General features: G+C 50.8%; 1 long non-coding RNA gene, 2 other non-coding genes and 14 pseudogenes across 3 annotated transcripts; all 17 read left to right on the top strand.

The window, feature by feature from the left end:
* The first annotated feature begins 6,775 nt into the window (after nucleotides 1-6,775).
* On the top strand, nucleotides 6,776-6,879 carry LOC111824300 (annotated as a pseudogene).
* Nucleotides 6,880-7,484: 605 nt separating this feature from the next.
* On the top strand, nucleotides 7,485-7,595 carry LOC111824307 (annotated as a pseudogene).
* Nucleotides 7,596-8,188: 593 nt separating this feature from the next.
* On the top strand, nucleotides 8,189-8,293 carry LOC111824299 (annotated as a pseudogene).
* Nucleotides 8,294-8,903: 610 nt separating this feature from the next.
* On the top strand, nucleotides 8,904-9,019 carry LOC111824294 (annotated as a pseudogene).
* Nucleotides 9,020-9,628: 609 nt separating this feature from the next.
* LOC111824292 lies at nucleotides 9,629-9,723 on the top strand. The gene has a single exon (XR_002827379.1). It is a non-coding gene; the product is annotated as a small nucleolar RNA SNORD116 (small nucleolar RNA).
* A 598-nt stretch (nucleotides 9,724-10,321) lies between these two features.
* LOC111824302 lies at nucleotides 10,322-10,426 on the top strand (annotated as a pseudogene).
* A 609-nt stretch (nucleotides 10,427-11,035) lies between these two features.
* LOC111824308 lies at nucleotides 11,036-11,146 on the top strand (annotated as a pseudogene).
* Nucleotides 11,147-11,738: 592 nt separating this feature from the next.
* On the top strand, nucleotides 11,739-11,842 carry LOC111824301 (annotated as a pseudogene).
* Nucleotides 11,843-12,431: 589 nt separating this feature from the next.
* LOC111824295 lies at nucleotides 12,432-12,548 on the top strand (annotated as a pseudogene).
* Nucleotides 12,549-13,138: 590 nt separating this feature from the next.
* Nucleotides 13,139-13,233, top strand: LOC111824304. The gene has a single exon (XR_002827380.1). It is a non-coding gene; the product is annotated as a small nucleolar RNA SNORD116 (small nucleolar RNA).
* A 466-nt stretch (nucleotides 13,234-13,699) lies between these two features.
* Nucleotides 13,700-13,812, top strand: LOC111824293 (annotated as a pseudogene).
* Nucleotides 13,813-14,695: 883 nt separating this feature from the next.
* LOC111824297 lies at nucleotides 14,696-14,800 on the top strand (annotated as a pseudogene).
* Nucleotides 14,801-15,093: 293 nt separating this feature from the next.
* On the top strand, nucleotides 15,094-17,590 carry LOC111824291. The gene is made up of 4 exons (XR_002827378.1): nucleotides 15,094-15,187; nucleotides 15,935-16,063; nucleotides 16,646-16,778; nucleotides 17,503-17,590. It is a non-coding gene; the product is annotated as an uncharacterized LOC111824291 (long non-coding RNA).
* LOC111824303 lies at nucleotides 15,264-15,374 on the top strand (annotated as a pseudogene).
* Nucleotides 16,286-16,390, top strand: LOC111824296 (annotated as a pseudogene).
* Nucleotides 16,856-16,966, top strand: LOC111824309 (annotated as a pseudogene).
* Nucleotides 17,591-17,853: 263 nt separating the features above from the next.
* Nucleotides 17,854-17,958, top strand: LOC111824298 (annotated as a pseudogene).
* Nucleotides 17,959-18,905: the final 947 nt, after the last annotated feature.

Genomic DNA, 18,905 nt, shown 5'->3' with positions numbered 1-18,905 from the left:
ATTCCTTTGTTTTTATTTTTTTGTAGTTTCTTGATGTGAACTTAGTTTGAGATATTTTTCTTAATGTAGGTGTTTATTACAATAAACTTCTTGCTTAGAGCTATGTCTGCCGCGTACCGTACATTGGGGTACGTGATGTTTTTGCTTGCCTCGAGATAGTTTTTATGTCTTCGTTTCTTCTTTGACCCGTGGGTGGTTCCCCCTGTTTTAGGGATGAAAATTGACCTTGTGGGCTAGAGTGATCTTGGTTGGCAGTGTTTTTTTTTTTTCAGCACTTTGTCTACGTCATCCCGCTGCCTTCCTTGTTCTGCAACACTTTCGCTGAGAATCGTGCTGCTGGTCTGAACAAGTTGCTTTCTCTTGCTGCTTTTGAGATTCTCTGCTACTCTTTCGCTTGCGACTAACTGATTAGCATACATCTTGGTGTCGGGCCTCCTCGGAGCCCTCTTTCTCAGTGCCTTCAGCATTCCCGGACGGGAATGCCTCTTCCTTATAAGGGTTGTGTTCTGTAGCCAATACTAATGTAAATAGCCCTGCTGCCCCTTTCTGTAGCTCTCCTCCCTGGACTACTGTGATGCGTGCATGAGTCCATCGGTGTCCCCTAAAATCCCTTAAGCTGTCTTCACTTTTCATGCCATTTTTTTTTCTTTTGGCCTCTCCGATGGGATGAATTCCCCGGCCCCTGTCTTGCGCCCGTCCTTTCTTCCACGTCATCTCCTCTGCTGTTGAACCCCTCTCGCGACCGTCTTGGCGTAGTCAGAGTGCTCTTTAGTTCTAAGATTTCTGTTTGATACTTAAAAACCTCCGCCCCGGTGGGCCCCTCTTGTCATGCCTCTGCATTGCTCTTCTGACCTCAGTGAGCCTCTTTACGAATCTCCCTTTCAACTCTCACCAGGTTAGGCATCTGATTTCACACTCTGAACCAGGGAAGTCCCTTCCCGCCATTTTATTCAGATCTGTGTCTGGAGGTCGTCCTTTTGTTTGGAACATAGGGTCATTGGTTGCTTAATGTTCCTCGAGTCTCTCGTGTTGTTTCTATGGGTTAGGTAACGAAGCCCCCTCCCAAGTCTTGACAGAATGGTCCGATGTAGGAGATGAACCTTGGCCATCGGCCCTGTCCCAGGTTCCTGGTGATCTCTCCACCCTGTGATGGTCCAAGCCTTTTTTTCCCCATGGCCCCCAGTATTTGTGGGTGCGCCTCCGGGCTCCCAAGGGGCGACTCACAGTCACCACCTAAGAGAAACTGTCCCTCAGGAAAAAGGCGAGCTGCTACCATTTTGGTTACCCCGACCGAGACATATTCCTAGTCCTGTGATCTTAGGAGAAATCGGGAAATAGCCTTCTCTTGGAACGCAGCCGACGGATGCCATGTTGAGCCCAATGAAGCTGTTTTTTTCCAAGTTGGCTCGTTTGTTTGTTACCTGCATTGGAGGGTTCCAGGGAGAGAAAGAGAACCAACAACCTGCTTAGCTTAAAATGAAATGGGGCTACTTCTTATCTGACAGTCAACTAAACTATAGATGTATGGTTCCTTGAAACGTATACGACCAAGTTAGGGCTAATCTTCTATGAAAAACTACCCGCAAATTAATTCTTAAAAAAGGCCAGCATCCCAGTATCCGTGCTGGCAAGCCCATAAGTGCTCAGCTCCTAAAAGAAAAAGTATTGTGAATGGCCAAGAGCATATAAAACTATGCCCAACCACACCCATCTTGATGATGAAGTAGTTACAGCTATCGAATAATAATTACAAATAGCGACGGAGCAAATACGCCTGCGTGCACACAGATAGGCACACACACACAAGGAAACAAATCTACCATGGGCTGTCATTTTTCACCTATTAGATTAAGAGGTACCAAGTGTGGAGAAATTTGGACTCCTGGTATGTTACCCTGGGAAATAGGTATTGGATGGAAATTAGCACATTTTGACTCCCAATTTTAGTCTTAGAAATTTTACCTATAGGATGTAATAGGTATTGTTCAAAAATGTTGTGTAAACTCAAGGGTACTCCCCGCAGCCTTCGTTATACTTGTGAACTTGTGAGTAACCTGTTAATCCCGTTGCCATGCTTGGAGACTTGGTGACGAGTCATTTATCCAATTGGCTTGTATTCAGTTACTTAATAGTCATGTGTGTTCCAAGTAATGGATATGAAAATCCAGGCGTGTTTTTTCTTTTTCAAAAGCTTATTTTCCCGCCAGTGATTGAGTGACTGTGTTTCAGGCTTCAACATTGTGTTTTGTTCATGTGAAATGATTATATGTATGCGCTTCTTCGGATATGGTCAATAAACTAACTTTATAGGAAGAACATTCAAAAATGGTGATAGTTTGAGTTTTTGGTCATTTTTTACTGTTCTATGTGTGGGAGTGATGTGTGCCGTTTCAAAAATATGTATTTCAATCACATAGATAGCACTTAATTGAGTTCTTAGAGGTACCACATGCTGAGATAAACACTATTTCATGGATTACCTCATTGAATACTTATAATCACCATTATCCCTCTTTTTAAAAAAAATAGAGGTTAAGTTTGAGCTTGGGTTTGACGGTGTACTTCGCCCTGTTATCCACAACTGACTACAACCCACCTAACGTCACAACCTCTGGAAGGTGATCATGAAAAATACTGCTATTTGGCTAAATCGATGGCGCGAAACCACACTTTGGGGAGAAACGCACATTTCCGAGGTCATGTTCGGTCTCCCTTTGCCTTTAGGGTCAGACCCCTGAGAATTCTCAAGTGCAGTCCCTGGGGCTAAGAGGTCTAAGTATTGAGATGTGCCGGGAACAGGAGAGAGACAGGAACGGGGCATTGATTTGTGGCCAATTTTGTGGCGTCAAGAAGTTACAAAGAACAACCGCTACAGCTAGGGGGCGCCCGTGCTTAGGAAAGGGGCCCCTGGGCTCCTCAGGAGAACAGGCCATCGAACACTGGGTGCCATGGGGACACAGGTCGAAGCCCAAGAGAAATGGCCAATAAGAGGAGTATCACTAAAGGGGAGAAAACCAACTTCGGAATAGACACGATGATGCAATGCCAGCACCAGTACTGCAGATAGTGGGGGGCGTGCCCCCCCCCCCCCACACACACACACAACTTCCATGTCGTCATCTGTTGGAATATTTTTCCAGTGGTGCTTTATGACCACGCGGTCTGGGATTCCCTAGCCCCTTGGTGTATGTTTCCCATAATTATTCATCCCACCCCCACCCCACCCCCCCGTCCCCAGTTCTCTGTCTGCATTCCAGCACTTTTCTTTTTTTTTTTTTTAAATATATTTTATTGATTTTTTACAGAGAAGAAGGGAGAGAGATAGAGAGTTAGAAACATCGATGAGAGAGAAACATCGATCAGCTGCCTCCTGCACATCTCCCACTGGGGATGTGCTCACAACCCAGGTACATGCCCTTGACCGGAATCGAACCTGGGACCCTTCAGTCCGCAGGCCGACGCTCTATCCACTGAGCCAAACCGGTTTCGGCATTCAGCACTTTTCTGAACGTAACATGTTGCGTCTTGCAAGGACAATGGATGGGGAAGTCTGATCCGGCAGGTGAAGTGTTGGCCCCCATGATCACCAGGGGAATTCAGAGGTAAGTTTCACCCCATGATATTTAGACACTTGACGGGTTTATACACGTCAGGAAGGTGCTGCCACTAACTCCTTCTTATCTCCTGTTCTTCTGAGGGACGTGGACGACAGGAGAAGCTCACAGTGTCTTGTCTAGAGAAAGCCGAAGGGGGAAGAGAAGAACCGGAGAGAGCAGTCGTGATGGGTCAGGTGACGTCGGTCCAGGAGGAGTGATGGGTTCCAAGCCGTGCGCCAGCCCTGGCTTTGGATTTGAAGCAATCTAGGCACGTTCGGACGCGATGATGAATCTCTTCAAGGACGAGGCAACTGGTGAGGTATTTGCAATGTTGCTAAGCGAACATATGAATAATGAATGGATAAGCAGGGTCAAAAGTCGAGTTCTTGACAACAGAACGCTAGTCAGGATCATGGCAGGATACTAAAAATCAACATTTGGCAGTAATCACAATAGCTGCTTCCACCAGGAACCATCCAAAGAGGGAACACCTTTTTGTTTTGTTTTGTTTTTTTGTTTTGTTTTTTGTTTTTAAATTTAGTTTTTAATTTTCTTTTTTTTTAATATATTTTTTTATTGATTTTTTAGAGAGAGGAAGGGAGAGAGATAGAGAGTTAGAAACATCGATGAGAGAGAAACATCGATCAGCTGCCTCCTGCACATCTCCCACTGGGGATGTGCCCACAACCCAGGTACATGCCCTTGACCGGAATCGAACCTGGGACCTTTCAGTCCGCAGGCCGATGCTCTATCCACTGAGCCAAACCGGCTTCGGCACACCTTTTTTGTTTTTATTGATGGCAGAGAAAGAGAGAGAGAGGAACGGAGAGGGAGAGAGAAACACCGATTGGCTGCCTCCTGCACGCCCCTTACTGGAGATGGAGCCCAAAACCTCTTGGTTCATGGGTGACCTCTTGGCTCAACCAACTGAGCCACACCGGCCTGGCGGGATCATCATTCTTGACTCTTTCCTTTGTTAAATAAAAACCTGGAACGTGGAACTAAGAAGGGTACGGAACGCCTCCTGGGTGTTGGGGGGGGGGAGTAGAAAGCCCAAGCACTCGTGTGCTACTTACTGGCGATAGAATACGTGTTAATGCTTTGTTGTCTTTACTGCCCAGTATTTTCCGAGATTATATTTTTTGTTTGTTTTCTTCTCTTCCTTTGGCATTCGGACGGGCTGAGTGCGGTCCTCCACTTCAGCGAATGGAGGTGAGGGGCGCACCAGGACCCTGTGAGATGCCAGTCGTGGGCTCCAGGCCACGTCTTCAGGTGCGTGCATCTTTCCAGTGGTCCCCTGGGTCATACCTTAACAATGTGCCATTTCTGTAGTGATTGTCTTCACCCTCGTTTCTGAATGTGAATTTTTAGTTTGTTTATTTTATCTTTCGTTCATCCTCACCCGAGGATATTTTTTCCATTGATTTTTTAGAGAGAGTGGAAGAGAGAGGGAAAGACACAGAGAGCCCTGACCTGTTTGGCTCAGTGGATAGAGCCTCGGCCTGCGGACTGAAGAGTCCCAGGTTCGATTCCGGCCAAGGGCACATGCCCGGGTTGCAGGCTCAATCCCTAGTAGGGGGCGTGCAGGAGGCAGCCGATCAATGATTCTCTCTCTCATCATTGATGTTTCTATCTCTCTCTCCCCCTCCCTTTCTCTCTGTAATCAATAAAAGTATATATTTTTTAAAAAGACAGAAACATCAATGTGATGTGAGGGAAACACATCAATTGATTGCCTCCTGCAGGTGCCCCAACCAGGGCCTGGGCTGCCTGCAACCAAGGTATGTGCCCTTGACGAGAATCTAATCTGGGACCCTTTGATCCGCAGGCCAACACTCTATCCACTGAGCCAAACTAGCTAGGGCTAAATTTTTATTTTGTATGAGTATTGAGTAGACTGACAAGTGTAAAATTTTAGGAAATTGTTGATTTCTTTTTTTTTTTTACACAATTCTGGATTGCAGTGAAATATCCTTTTGTGAGAATAAGCTATGTTTGGGCGTTTCCCTAACAGATTCTTAGGTTTCAGAATGTTGACCCATGACTTAAGAGCATATGGTCAGATCCATACATCATGATGAATCACTGATACTCTTCTCATCACTGAGATTTGACTTTAATTAGTTTTAAAAAATTCCTTTATTTTTGTTTATTTTTTAAAATATATTTTTATTGATTTCAGAGAGGAAGGGAGAGGGAGAGAGAGATGGAAACATCAATGATGAGAGAGAATCATGGATCGGCTGCCTCTTGCACGGCCCCTTACTGGGGATCAAGCCCTGTGCAACCCTGGCATGTGCCCTTGACTGGAATCAAACCCGGAACCCTTCAATTCGCAGGCTGACGCTCTATCCACTGAGCATAACCAGCCAGGACAATTATTTTATTTTTAAATTGAATTTATTGGATTGACATTAGTTCTTTGGATGTGGAAAATTATATGTTAAATTTATGAGATCTTTCTAATGTCCAGAAGATTTTAAATGAAACCCACAAAGCCTTTCATTTTTTACTTAAAAAAGCAAAAAAAAAAATTTTCGATATTCCATATTGTGGTGGCCTCACAAAGATCAGTCACGTGTGTTCATCAAGTAGAGAGATCAGGAGATTTCATAGATTTGCTCCTTAATCATTATTTGTTGCTCATGTTACTAACGTTACAACTTAAATCAGTAAGAATTAAGTCTGTCTATTTCTTGGCAGAATATTTTGTGACTGGAGGCTTGGTTTTCAATATTTTAGGAATAGAAAATCTCAGTTTTTCTCCCCCACTATTACTTGACAATCTGGGTACCTTTCTCAACTGTGCATGGGATTTCTCTACACTTCCCAGGTGCAGTGGCCGTGCAAGGCTCCCCATCAGCTGTGAAGAGACCACCTTCCTTTCCTTTGATGATGGGCGGCGTGCGAGAGTCCTGGAAGCCGTGTGTCCTGGGTGTGCACCCTGCCTTGGATCCCGCAGGAAGGTAAGCATTCCTCTATGCCACAATCTGTCATTTGCTTGGGGAGTTTGTCGATGTGCTAGAGGCAGCCTGTCCACGTGTCCACAGTGGCCTGTGGGGTTGAGCTTCAAGAGTGGATGGACTGTCCCTCTTGCTTTTGGACCCTGAGGTCATTGGCTCACGAGGTGAGCTGCCTCTGCTGCCTCACCTAGACATCTGGCTTCGCAGAACGTGCTGGGATCGATGATGATTCCCCCAAAAAAACCAAACCAACATTCCTTGGGCTGAACAAAATGAGTGAGAACTACAACCGTCGTCGTTCTCATCGGAAACTGAGGTCCAGCACGTTCAGAGCCCCAGGGACAGGAGTGAGGGACAGCTTCCCCTTGTCACACTCATGCAGGCACCACCTAGTATGTGAGCACAGCAGCCTACCTGCCCACCTCATGGTGCCTCATACACCTGCAGTTACTGGTCAGGGATAGAGGGACTTGATAGACAGGTCTTACCTGGGGAGAATGTAGGCCTGGATATGGTTACCTGGGTCCATTTCTCAACTGTGCATGTGATTTCTCTACACTTCCCAGGTGGAGTGGCCGTGTAGACTCTGCATCAGCCATGAAGTAAAGACCATGCTTTCCTTTGATGAGCTGAGTCGAGTGCGAGTTCTGGAGCCAAGTGTCCCTGGGTGTGCACCCTGCCTGTGGATCGCTCAGGAAGGTAAGCATTCCTCTCTACCAGTCCCAGCATCACTGTAGAGGTACTAGACCTGCTAGGCCCGTCCATGAATCCCCAGTAGTTTCCCTCCAAGAATGGACTGAGTGTCCCTCTTGCTCCCTGGCTTGGTTGTGTATGTCCAGGCCACTAGATGGTGATGATGCCAATGGCTCACCAGGTGAGCGTCCAGCCTGCCCCACTACTATGTCCTGCACCCCAGAACGTGCTGGGATCGATGATGACTCCCTCCAAAAAAAACCCAAACCAACATTCCTTGGAAAAGCTGAACAAAATGAGTGAGAACTACACCCGTCGTCGTTCTCATCGGTAACTGAGGTCCAGCACGTTCCGTATCCCAGGGACAGGAGTGAGGGACAGCTGCCCTTTGTCACACTCATGCAGCCACCTCCCAAGGTATCGGCGGCATACCTGCCCACCTCATGGTGGCACACTTGCACCCAGTCACTCCTAAGGGATAGAGGGACTTGATAGACAGGTGCACAGCTTACCTGGGGAGAGGTTGGCCTGGATATTGTTACCTGGGTCCATTTCTCAAATGTGCATGGGATTTCTGTGCACTTCCCAGGTGCAGTGGCCGTGCAAGGCTCCCCATCAGCTGTGAAGAGACCACCTTCCTTTCCTTTGATGATGGGTGACGTGTGGGAGTCCTGGAAGCCGTGTGTCCTGGGTGTGCACCCTGCCTGTGGATCCCGCAGGAAGGTAAGCGTTCCTCTTTCCCACAATCTGTCATTTGCTTGGGGAGTTTGTCGATGTGCTAGAGGCAGCCTGTCCATGTGTCCGCAGTGGCCTGTGGGGTTGAGCTTCAAGAGTGGATGGACTGTCCCTCTTGCTTTTGGACCCTGAGGTCTTTGGCTCACGAGGTGAGCTGCCTTGGCTGCCTCACCTAGACATCTGGCTTCGCAGAACGTGCTGGGATCGATGATGATTCCCCCCAAAAAAACCAAACCAACATTCCTTGGGCTGAACAAAATGAGTGAGAACTACAACCATCGTCGTTCTCATCGGAAACTGAGGTCCAGCACGTTCAGAGCCCCAGGGACAGGAGGAGTGAGGGACAGCTTCCCCTTGTCACACTCATGCAGGCACCACTTAGATTGTTGGCACAGCTAACTACCTGCCCACCTCATGGTGCCTCATACACCTGCAGTCACTGGTCAGGGATAGAGGGACTTGATAGACAGGTCTTACCTGGGGAGAATGTAGGCCTGGATATGGTTACCTGGGTCCATTTCTCAACTGTGCATGTGATTACTCTACACTTCCCAGGTGGAGTGGCTGTGCGAGACTTGCCATCATCCATGAATAGAGACCATGTTTTCCTTTGATGAGCCGAGTCGAGTGCAAGTCCTGGAAGCCGAGTGTCCCTGGGTGTGCACCCTGCCTGCGGATCCCTCAGGAAGGTAAGCATTCCTCTCTACCAGTCCCTGCATCACTTTAGAGGTACTAGACCTGCTAGGCCCGTCCATGAATCCCCAGTAGTTTCCCTCCAAGAATGGACTGAGTGTCCCTCTTGCTCCCTGGCTTGGTTGTGTATGTCCAGGCCACTAGATGGCGCTGATACCAATGGCTCACTAGGTGAGCCATCCAGCATGCCTTGCTAACGTGTCCTGCACCCCAGAACGTGCTGGGATCGATGATGACTCCCTCAAAAAAAAAAAACAGCCAAACCAACATTCCTTGGAAAAGCTGAACAAAATGAGTGAGAACTACACCCGTCGTCGTTCTCATCGGTAACTGAGGTCCAGCACGTTCTGTATCCCAGGGACAGGAGTGAGGGACAGCTGCCCCTTGTCACACTCATGCAGGCACCACCTAGTATGTGAGCACAGCTACCTACCTGTCCACCTCATGGTGCCTCATACACCTGCAGTCACTGGTCAGGGATAGAGGGACTTGATAGACAGGTCTTACCTGGGGAGAATGTAGGCCTGGATATGGTTACCTGGGTCCATTTCTCAACTGTGCATGTGGTTTTTGTACACTTCCCAGGTGGAGTGGCCGTGTAGACTCGCCATCAGCAATGAAGACATGACCTTCCTTTCCTTTGTTGATGGGTGGCGTGTGGGAGTCCTAGAAGCTGAGTGTCCCTGGGTGTGCACCCTGCCTGTGGATCCCTGACGAAGGTAAGCATTTTCCTGCTCCAAGTGGAGAAATTAATTTTCTGATTTGGGGAGTTGCTAGAGTCACAGGTTTGGGTGTCGGAAGAGCACATGGGGTTTCCCTCGAACAGTGGACTGAGTATTCCTCCTGCTCAGTGTTGGGATCTGCATCCCGCAGGCCCCTGGAGGATTCTGTCATTGGCTCACCCAATGAGCCTTAACACCGACCTTGCTCACATTTTAGCACGTGCTCAGATCGATGATGACCCCAAAAATGCATTCCTTGGAAAGCTGAACAAAATGAGTGAGAACTCATACTGTCGTCATTCCCATCAAAAACTGAGGTCCAGCATGTTCAATGCCCCAGGGACAGGAGGAGTGAGGGACAGCTTCCCCTTGTCACACTCATGCAGGCACCATCTAGAGTGTCGGCACAGCTGCCTACCTGCCCAACCTCATGGTATATCACATGCGCCTGGAGTCACAGGTTAGGGATAGAGATACTTGATAGACAGGTCTTACCTGGGGAGAATGTTGACATGGATATTGTCACCTGGGGCCATTTCTCAACTGTGCATGTGATTTCTCTACACTTCCCAGGTGTAGTGGCCGTGTAGACTCTGTATCAGCCATGAAGAGAAGACCATGCTTTCCTTTGATGATGGGCAGAATGTGAGAGTCCTGGCAGCCATGTGTCCTGGGTGTGCACCCTGCCTGTGGATCCCGCAGGAAGGTAAGCGTTCCTCTTTGCCACAATCTGTCATTTGCTTGGGGAGTTTGTCGATGTGCTAGAGGCAGCCTGTCCACGTGTCCACAGTGGCCTGTGGGGTTGAGCTTCCAGAGTGGATGGACTGTCCCTCTTGCTTTCGGACCCTGAGGTCATTGGCTCACGAGGTGAGCTGCCTCGGCTGCCTCACCTAGACATCTGGCTTCACAAAACGTGCTAGGATCGATGATGATTCCCCCCAAAAAAACCAAACCAACATTCCTTGGGCTGAACAAAATGAGTGAGAACTACAACCGTCGTCGTTCTCATCGGAAACTGAGGTCCAGCACGTTCAGAGCCCCAGGGACAGGAGGAGTGAGGGACAGCTTCCCCTTGTCACACTCATGCAGGCACCACCTAGAGTGTTGGCACAGCAGCCTACCTGGCTAACCTCATGGTACACACACAACTGCAGTCATTGGTCAGGGATAGAGCTACCTGATAGACAGGTGTTACCTGGGGAGAATGTTGGTCTAGATGTGGTTACCTGGGTCCATTTCTCAACTGTGCATGTGATTTCTCTACACTTCCCAGGTGGAGTGGCCGTGTAGACTCTGCATCAGCCATGAAATAAAGACAGTCCTTTCCTTTGTTGATGGGAGGTGTGTGGGAGTCCTGGAAGCCGAGTGTCCCTGGGTGTGCACCCTGCCTGTGGAACCCACAGGAAGGTAAGCATTCCTCTCTACCAGTCCCAGCATCACTTTAGAGGTACTAGACCTGCTAGGCCCGTCCATGAATCCCCAGTAGTTTCCCTCCAAGAATGGACTGAGTGTCCCTCTTGCTCCCTGGCTTGGTTGTGTATGTCCAGGCCACTAGATGGCGCTGATGCCAATGGCTCACTAGGTGAGCATCCAGCCTGCCTCACTACTATGTCCTGCACCCCAGAACGTGCTGGGATCGATGATGACTCCCTCAAAAAAAAACCCAAACCAACATTCCTTGGAAAAGCTGAACAAAATGAGTGAGAACTACACCCGTCGTCGTTCTCATCGGTAACTGAGGTCCAGCACGTTCCGTATCCCAGGGACAGGAGTGAGGGACAGCTGCCCCTTGTCACACTCATGCAGCCACCTCCCAAGGTATCGGCGCATACCTGCCCACCTCATGGTGTCACACTTGCACCCAGTCACTCCTAAGGGATAGAGGGACTTGATAGACAGGTGCACAGCTTACCTGGGGAGAGGTTGGCCTGGATATTGTTACCTGGGTCCATTTCTCAAATGTGCATGGGATTTCTGTGCACTTCCCAGGTGCAGTGGCCGTGCAAGGCTCCCCATTAGACATGAAGAGACCACCTTCCTTTCCTTTGATGATGGGTGTTGTGCGGGAGTCCTGGAAGCCGTGTGTCCTGGGTGTGCACCTGCCTGTGGATCCCGCAGGAAGGTAAGCGTTCCTCTATCCCACAATCTGTTATTTGCTTGGGGAGTTTGTCGATGTGCTAGAGGCAGCCTGTCCACGTGTCCGCAGTGGCCTGTGGGGTTGAGCTTCAAGAGTGGATGGACTGTCCCTCTTGCTTTCGGACCCTGAGGTTCATTGGCTCACGAGGTGAGCTGCCTCAGCTGCCTCACCTAGACATTTGGCTTCACAAAACGTGCTGGGATCGATGATGATTCCCCCAAAAAAACCAAACCAACATTCCTTGGGCTGAACAAAATGAGTGAGAACTACAACCGTCGTCGTTCTCATCGGTAACTGAGGTCCAGCACGTTCAGAGCCCCAGGGACAGGAGTGAGGGACAGCTTCCCCTTGGCACACTCATGCAGGCACCACCTAGTATGTGAGCACAGCAGCCTACCTGCCCACCTCATGGTATCACATGCGCCTGTGGTCACAGGTCAGGGATAGAGGGACTTAATAGACAGGTCTTACCTGGGGAGAATGTAGGCCTGGATATTGTCACCTGGTTCCATTTCTCAACTGTGCATGTGATTTCTCTACACTTCCCAGGTGGAGTGGCCGTGCGGGACTTGCCATCATCCATGAAGTAAAGACCATGCTTTCCTTTGATGAGCTGAGTCGAGTGCGAGTTCTGGAGCCGAGTGTCCCTGGGTGTGCACCCTGCCTGTGGATCCCTCAGGAAGGTAAGCCATCACTTTAGATTTATTAGACCCGCTGGACGTGACCTGTCCATGTTTTCCCAGAACGTTCCCTGAAGAGTGGACTGAGTGTCCCTCTTGCCCCGTGCCTTGGTTGTGTATGTCCAGGCCACTAGACAACCCTAAGCTAAATAGCTCACCAGGTGAGCATCCAGCATGCCTTCCTAACATGTCCTGCATCCCAGAACGTGCTGGGATCGATGATGACTCCCTCAAAAAAAAAACAACAGCCAAACCAACATTCCTTGGAAAAGCTGAACAAAATGAGTGAGAACTACACCCGTCGTCGTTCTCATCGGTAACTGAGGTCCAGCACGTTTAGTGTCCCAAGACAGTAGGAGTGAGGTAAAGCTGCCCCTTGTCACACTCATGCAGGCACCACCTAGATTGTTGGCACAGTTGCCTATCTGCCCACCTCATGGTGCCTCATACACCTGCAGTCATTGGTCAGGGATAGAGCAACCTGATAGACAGGTCTTACCTGGTGAGAATGTAGGCCTGGATATGGTTACCTGGGTCCATTTCTCAACTGTGCATGTGGTTTTTGTACACTTCCCAGGAGGAGTGGATGTGTAGACTCGCCATCAGCAATGAAGACATGACCTTCCTTTCCTTTGTTGATGGGTGGCGTGTGGAAGTCCTGGAAGCCGAGTGTCCCTGGGTGTGCACCCTGCCTGTGGATCCCTGACGAAGGTAAGCATTTTCCTGCTCCAAGTGGAGAAATCAATTTTCTGATTTGGGGAGTTGGAATGGCACACGGGGTTTCCCTTCAACAGTGGATTGACTATTGCTCTAGCTCAGTGTTGGGATCTGCATCCCACAGGCCCCTGGAGGACTCTGAGATCCTTGCCTCACCCAATGAGCCAAAACACCAGCCTGACTAACATTTTAGAATGTAGTCAGATCAATGATGACGCCAAAAATGCATTCCTTGAAAAGCGGAACAAAATGAGTGAGAACCCATACCGTCGTTGTTCTCATCAGTAACTGAAGTCCAGCACGTTCAGAGCCCTAGGGACAGGAGTGAGGGACAGTTTCCCCTTGTCACACTCATGCAGGCCCTCCCAGGGCATCAGCGCAGCTGGCTACCTGCCCACCTCATGGTGTCACACACTCCCATCATCACCACTAAGGGATAGAGGGATGAAGGACTGGTGCAGGCTGTACCTGGGGAAAGGTTGGTGTGGATCATATGACCTAAGGGCCTGAATGACTTTCTCAAATGTGCATGTGGTTTCTCCTCATCCCCCAGGTCGCATCGTCACAAAAGGACTGTCATCCGCCTGGAAGAAACCACCTTGCTCTCTACCTGGGGGTTGGACATGGGCGGGTCCTAGAAGAAGTGTTGCCCCAGGTCTGCCTCATGCCCCCGGACGCTCAGGAAGGTAAGCCTTTCTCTGTCCCAAGGTCAGCCAATTGGGACCCTTTGTCTGAGCTAAGGACCTATGTCCAGAACGTGCTGGGATCGATGATGACTCCCTCCAAAAAAAAAACCCAAACCAACATTCCTTGGAAAAGCTGAACAAAATGAGTGAGAACTACACCCGTCGTCGTTCTCATCGGTAACTGAGGTCCAGCACGTTCCGTATCCCAGGGACAGGAGTGAGGGACAGCTTCCCTTGTCACACCCATGCAGGCCCTCCCATTGTTTCAGCATCAGAGAGGATTTTTTTGGTGTTGGTTGCCTTTTCTTAAAAAATATTTTTTTATTAATTTCAGAGAGGAAAGGAGAGGGAGGGAAAGAAACATCAATGATGAGAGAAAATCATTGATTGGTTGCCTCTTGCAAACCCCCTACTGGGGATCGAGCACGCAGTATGCCCATGTGCTCGCTCGAACCATGACCTCGCTCAACGACTGAACTACACCAGCCTGGCCGCAAGGCTTCCTTTTTCCCATCCAGAGGCCTCCCTCCCCTCCCCCCACCTGCATCCATATTTGCAACCCACCTGCACACAGGAAGTCACACCTGCCCTCACTCATGCCTCAGGGACAGGCCTAGGGGACAATCAGATGAAGGCCCACTTAGGGAAGAGCAGGGCAGCGATTTTACCTGACGACCTGGGCACATGACTCAAACGCCCCTGTGATTTGTGTCCACTTCTCAGGTGCAGCCCCAGCGCCAGGGTCTGCATTGGCGAAGACGAGATGCCCGTTGTCTGCCTGGATGGCCTGAGTCCCCGGGCTCACCGAGGAAGGTGCCTCATCGGGACCGGAGCCGGGATCCCCAGGAAGGTAAGCGATGCTCTGCTCCTCGCCCAGCCATTAGCTTTGGGTTTGGAGCTGCTGGAGGCGGCTTGTTTGGGTGTCCCGATGGCTCACGGGGTTTCCCTCCGACATGGACTGGGTGTTCCTCGCTCGGTGGTGGGACCTGGTCCTGCAGGCCCTAGCGGACTCCGAGGTCCTTGCCTCACCCACTGAGCCACCATCCGGCAGCTCCATTTTTTAGAACGTGCTGGGATCGATGATGATTCCCCCAAAAAAACCAAACCAACATTCCTTGGAGCTGAACAAAATGAGTGAGAACTCATACCGTCGTCGTTCTCATCGGTAACTGAGGTCCAGCACGTTCAGAGGCCCAGGGACAGGAGTGAGGGACAGCTTCCCCTTGGCACACTCATCAGGCACCTCCCAGGGTGTCAGCCCAGCTGCCTGCCTGCCCACCTCATGTTGTAACACACACCCATCTCACCCCTAAGGGATAGAGGGATGAAGGACAGGTGCAGGCTGTACTGGGGAAAGGGTGGTGTGGATCATGTGACCAGAGAAGCTGAATGAGTTTCTCAAATGTGCATGTGGTTTCTCTTCACTCCCCAGGTGGTATCATCGTGAAAGGCCTCTCGTCTGCCTAGAAGGGACCACCTTGCTCTCTACCTGGGGGTCGGACGTTGGCGGGTCTTGGAAGAAGTGTTGCCCCAGGTCTGCCTCATGCCCCCGGGCGCTCAGGAAGGTAAGCCTTTCTGTGTCCCAAGGTCAGCCAATTGGAACCATGTGTCTGGCCAAGGCCCTGTGTCCAGAACGTGCTGGGATCGATGATGACTCCCTCCAAAAAAAACCCAAACCAACATTCCTTGGAAAAGCTGAACAAAATGAGTGAGAACTACACTCGTCGTCGTTCTCATCGGTAACTGAGGTCCAGCACGTTCCGTATCCTAGAGACAGGAGTGAGGGACAGCTTCCCTTGTCACACTCATGCAGGCCCTCCCAGTGTTTAGCATCAGAGAGGATTTTTTTGGTGTTGGATGAGTCTTTTTAAAATACATTTACTTTTTGATTTCAGAGAGGAAGGGAGAGGGAGAGAGAGAGAGAGAGAAACATCAATGATGAGAGAGACTTAATGATTGACTGCCTCCTGCACGCTGACTCCTGGCAAACAAGACTGCAACCTGGGCTTGTGCCCTAACTGGGAATTGAACGCTGACCTCCTGGTTCATTGGTCGATGCTGAACCACTGAGCCACACCAGCCTGCCCACAGGGCTTCAATTTTCACATGCGGAGGCCTGTACCCACCACCTGCATCCATATTTGCAACCCACCTGCACACAGGAAGTCACACCTGCCCTCACTCATGCCTCAGGGACAGGCATAGGGGACAATCAGATGACGGCCCAGGAAAGGGCAGAGCAGGGCAGCGATTTTACCTGACGACCTGGGCACATGACTCAAACGCCCCTGTGATTTGTGTCCACTTCTCAGGTGCAGCCCCAGCGCCAGGGTCTGCATCGGCCAAGACGAGAAGCCCGTTGTCTGCCTGGATGGCCTGAGTCCCCGGGAGTCACCGAGGAAGGGTGCCTGAGTGGGCACGGAGCCGGGATCCCCAGGAAGGTAAGCGATGCTCTGCTCCTCGCCCAGCCATTAGCTTTGGGTTTGGAGCTGCTGGAGGGGGCTTGTTTGGGTGTCCCGATGGCTCACGGGGTTTCCCTCCGACATGGACTGGGTGTTCCTCGCTCGGTGGTGGGACCTGGCCCTGCAGGCCCTGGCGGACTCCGAGGTCCTTGCCTCACCCAATGAGCCAGCATCGGCAGCTCCATTTTTTAGAACGTGCTGGGATCGATGATGATTCCCCCAAAAAAACCAAACCAACATTCCTTGGAGCTGAACAAAATGAGTGAGAACTCATACCGTCGTCGTTCTCATCGGTAACTGAGGTCCAGCACGTACAGAGCCCCAGGGACAGGAGTGAGGGACAGCTTCCCCTTGGCACACTCATCAGGCACCTCCCAGGGCGTCAGCCCAGCTGCCTACCTGCCCACCTCATGGTGTCACACACACCCATCTCACCCCTAAGGGATAGAGGGATGGAGGACAGGTGCAGGCTGTACCTGGGGAAAGGGTGGTGTGGATCATGTGACCAGAGAAGCTGAATGAGTTTCTCAAAAGTGCATGTGGTTTCTCTTCACTCCCCAGGTGGCGTCATCATGAAGGGCCTCTCGTCTGCCTAGAAGGAACCACCTTGCTCTCTACCTGGGGGTCAGACGTGGGCGGGTCCTGGAAGAAGAGTAGCCCCGGGTCTGCCTCATGCCCCCGGGCGCTCAGGAAGGTAAGCCTTTCTCTGTCCCAAGATGAGCAAATTGGAACCATGTGTCTGAGCCAAGGCCCTGTGTCCAGAATGTGCTGGGATCGATGATGACTCCTCCAAAAAAAAACCCAAACCAACATTCCTTGGAAAAGCTGAACAAAATGAGTGAGAACTACACCCGTCGTCGTTCTCATCGGTAACTGAGGTCCAGCACGTTCCGTATCCCAGGGACAGGAGTGAGGGACAGCTTCCCTTGTCACACTCATGCAGGCCCTCCCAGTGTTTCTGCATCACAGAGATTTTTCATGGTGATGGTTACCAGTTGTTATAAAATATTTTTTAATTGATTTCAAAGAGGAAGTGGGATGGAGAGAGAGAAACATCAATGATGAGACAGAATCCTTAATTGGTTGCCTCCTGCACGTTCCCCACTGGGGATCGAGCCCACAGCCTGGCTATGTCCCCTGACTAAATATTGAGCCATGACCTCTCTCCACCACTGAGCCACACCAGCCTGCCCACAGGGCTTCATTTTTCACATGCGGACACCTGTACCCACCACCTGAATCCATATTTGGAACCCACCTGCACACAGGAAGTGACACCTGCCCTCACTCATGCCTCAGGGACAGGCCTAGGGGACAATCAGATGAAGGACCACTAAAGGCAAGAGGAGGGCAGGGATTTTACCTGACGACCTGGGCACATGACTCAAACGCCCCTGTGATTTGTGTCCACTTCTCAGGTGCAGCCCCAGCGCCAAGGTCTGCATCGGCCACGATGAGAAGCCCGTTGTCTGCCTGGATGGCCTGAGTCCCCGGGAGTCCCTGAGGAAGGTGCCTGTGTTGGCGCGGAGCCGGGATCCCCAGAAAGGTAAGCGATGCTCCTCTCCTCGCCCAGCCATTAGCTTGTGGGTTTGGAGCTGCTGGAGGCGGCTTGTTTGGGTGTCCCGATGGCTCACGGGGTTTCCCTCCGACATGGACTGAGTATTCCTCGCTCAGTGGTGGGACCTGGTCCTGCAGGCCCTGGCGGACTCCAAGGTCCTTGCCTCACCCAATGAGCCAGCATCGGCAGCTCCATTTTTTAGAACGTGCTGGGATCGATGATGATTCCCCCAAAAAAACCAAACCAACATTCCTTGGAGCTGAACAAAATGAGTGAGAACTACAACCGTCGTCGTTCTCATCGGTAACTGAGGTCCAGCATGTTCAGAGCCCCAGGGACAGGAGTGAGGGACAGCTTCCCCTTGGCACACTCATCAGGCACCGCCTAGGGCGTCCGCATTTCAGCCTGGTCTATCTGAGGGTCACAGGCCTCTCCACCAGGTTGGGTGGCCCTGAAGGAACGGTTCTGGTTGGTATGTGTGGGCTGTGTAGGTACGGTGGCCATCAGGCACCTCCTCTGTAGGAGTTTGGTGGGTGTGGCCGGGGCCTTGCCCCGGGGACTCATGGTGTGGATCTGTGTTGGCCTTCGTTCCTCTGCCGTGGTAGCCCCTGCAGCTCTGACCTGGGCACCAAAGGACAAAACTTGCCTGGCTCCTGATTAGGCCCCATTTCCCTGCTGGTAGCGATAGCTGTTCTGGCCTGTGGACTTGGTGAGGAATTGTGAGTTCCCTGAGGTGTTTTGGGGGTATGTTGCCGATAGTTGGCCTTGGTGCTGCAGTTGTGACATCCTACGCGTAACCCTCGCCCTTCGCCCACATGCATGTGGACTGCTGGACTCCCCGCTCTGAGGTGATGCTGCTGGTGGTTGATGGCCAGGACGGGGATGCAGGAGGAGGGCAGGTGGAGGTGGACTCCATGTCCTTCCATGCCACGTACTGTCTCTGTTTGCTTTGAGGGAGGCCTTCTGCTTCCCATGGATTTTACTTTATTTTTTAAATATATATTTACTAGAGGCCGGTGCACTAAATTCGTGCACTCGGCGTGCTGTCCCTCATCCCAGCCTGCATTCTCTCACAGTATGGGAGCCCTAAGGGGAATTCCAACTGACGGCTTAGGCCCAATCCCTAAACTGGTAGTGGACATCCTCAGCGCTGCCGCAGAGGTGGAGAAGCTCTCACACCGCTGCTATGCTCACCAGCGGTGAGCCTGGCTTCCGCCTGAGAGGCCTCCCCTGTGAGTGCACTGACAACAGAGCAGCTCATTT

This window comes from Myotis lucifugus, unplaced genomic scaffold, assembly GCF_000147115.1.
Source record: "Myotis lucifugus unplaced genomic scaffold, Myoluc2.0 scaffold_1148, whole genome shotgun sequence".
In the NCBI taxonomy this organism is placed as follows: domain Eukaryota; kingdom Metazoa; phylum Chordata; class Mammalia; order Chiroptera; family Vespertilionidae; genus Myotis; species Myotis lucifugus.
This window is presented reverse-complemented; position numbering and strand designations above follow the sequence as displayed.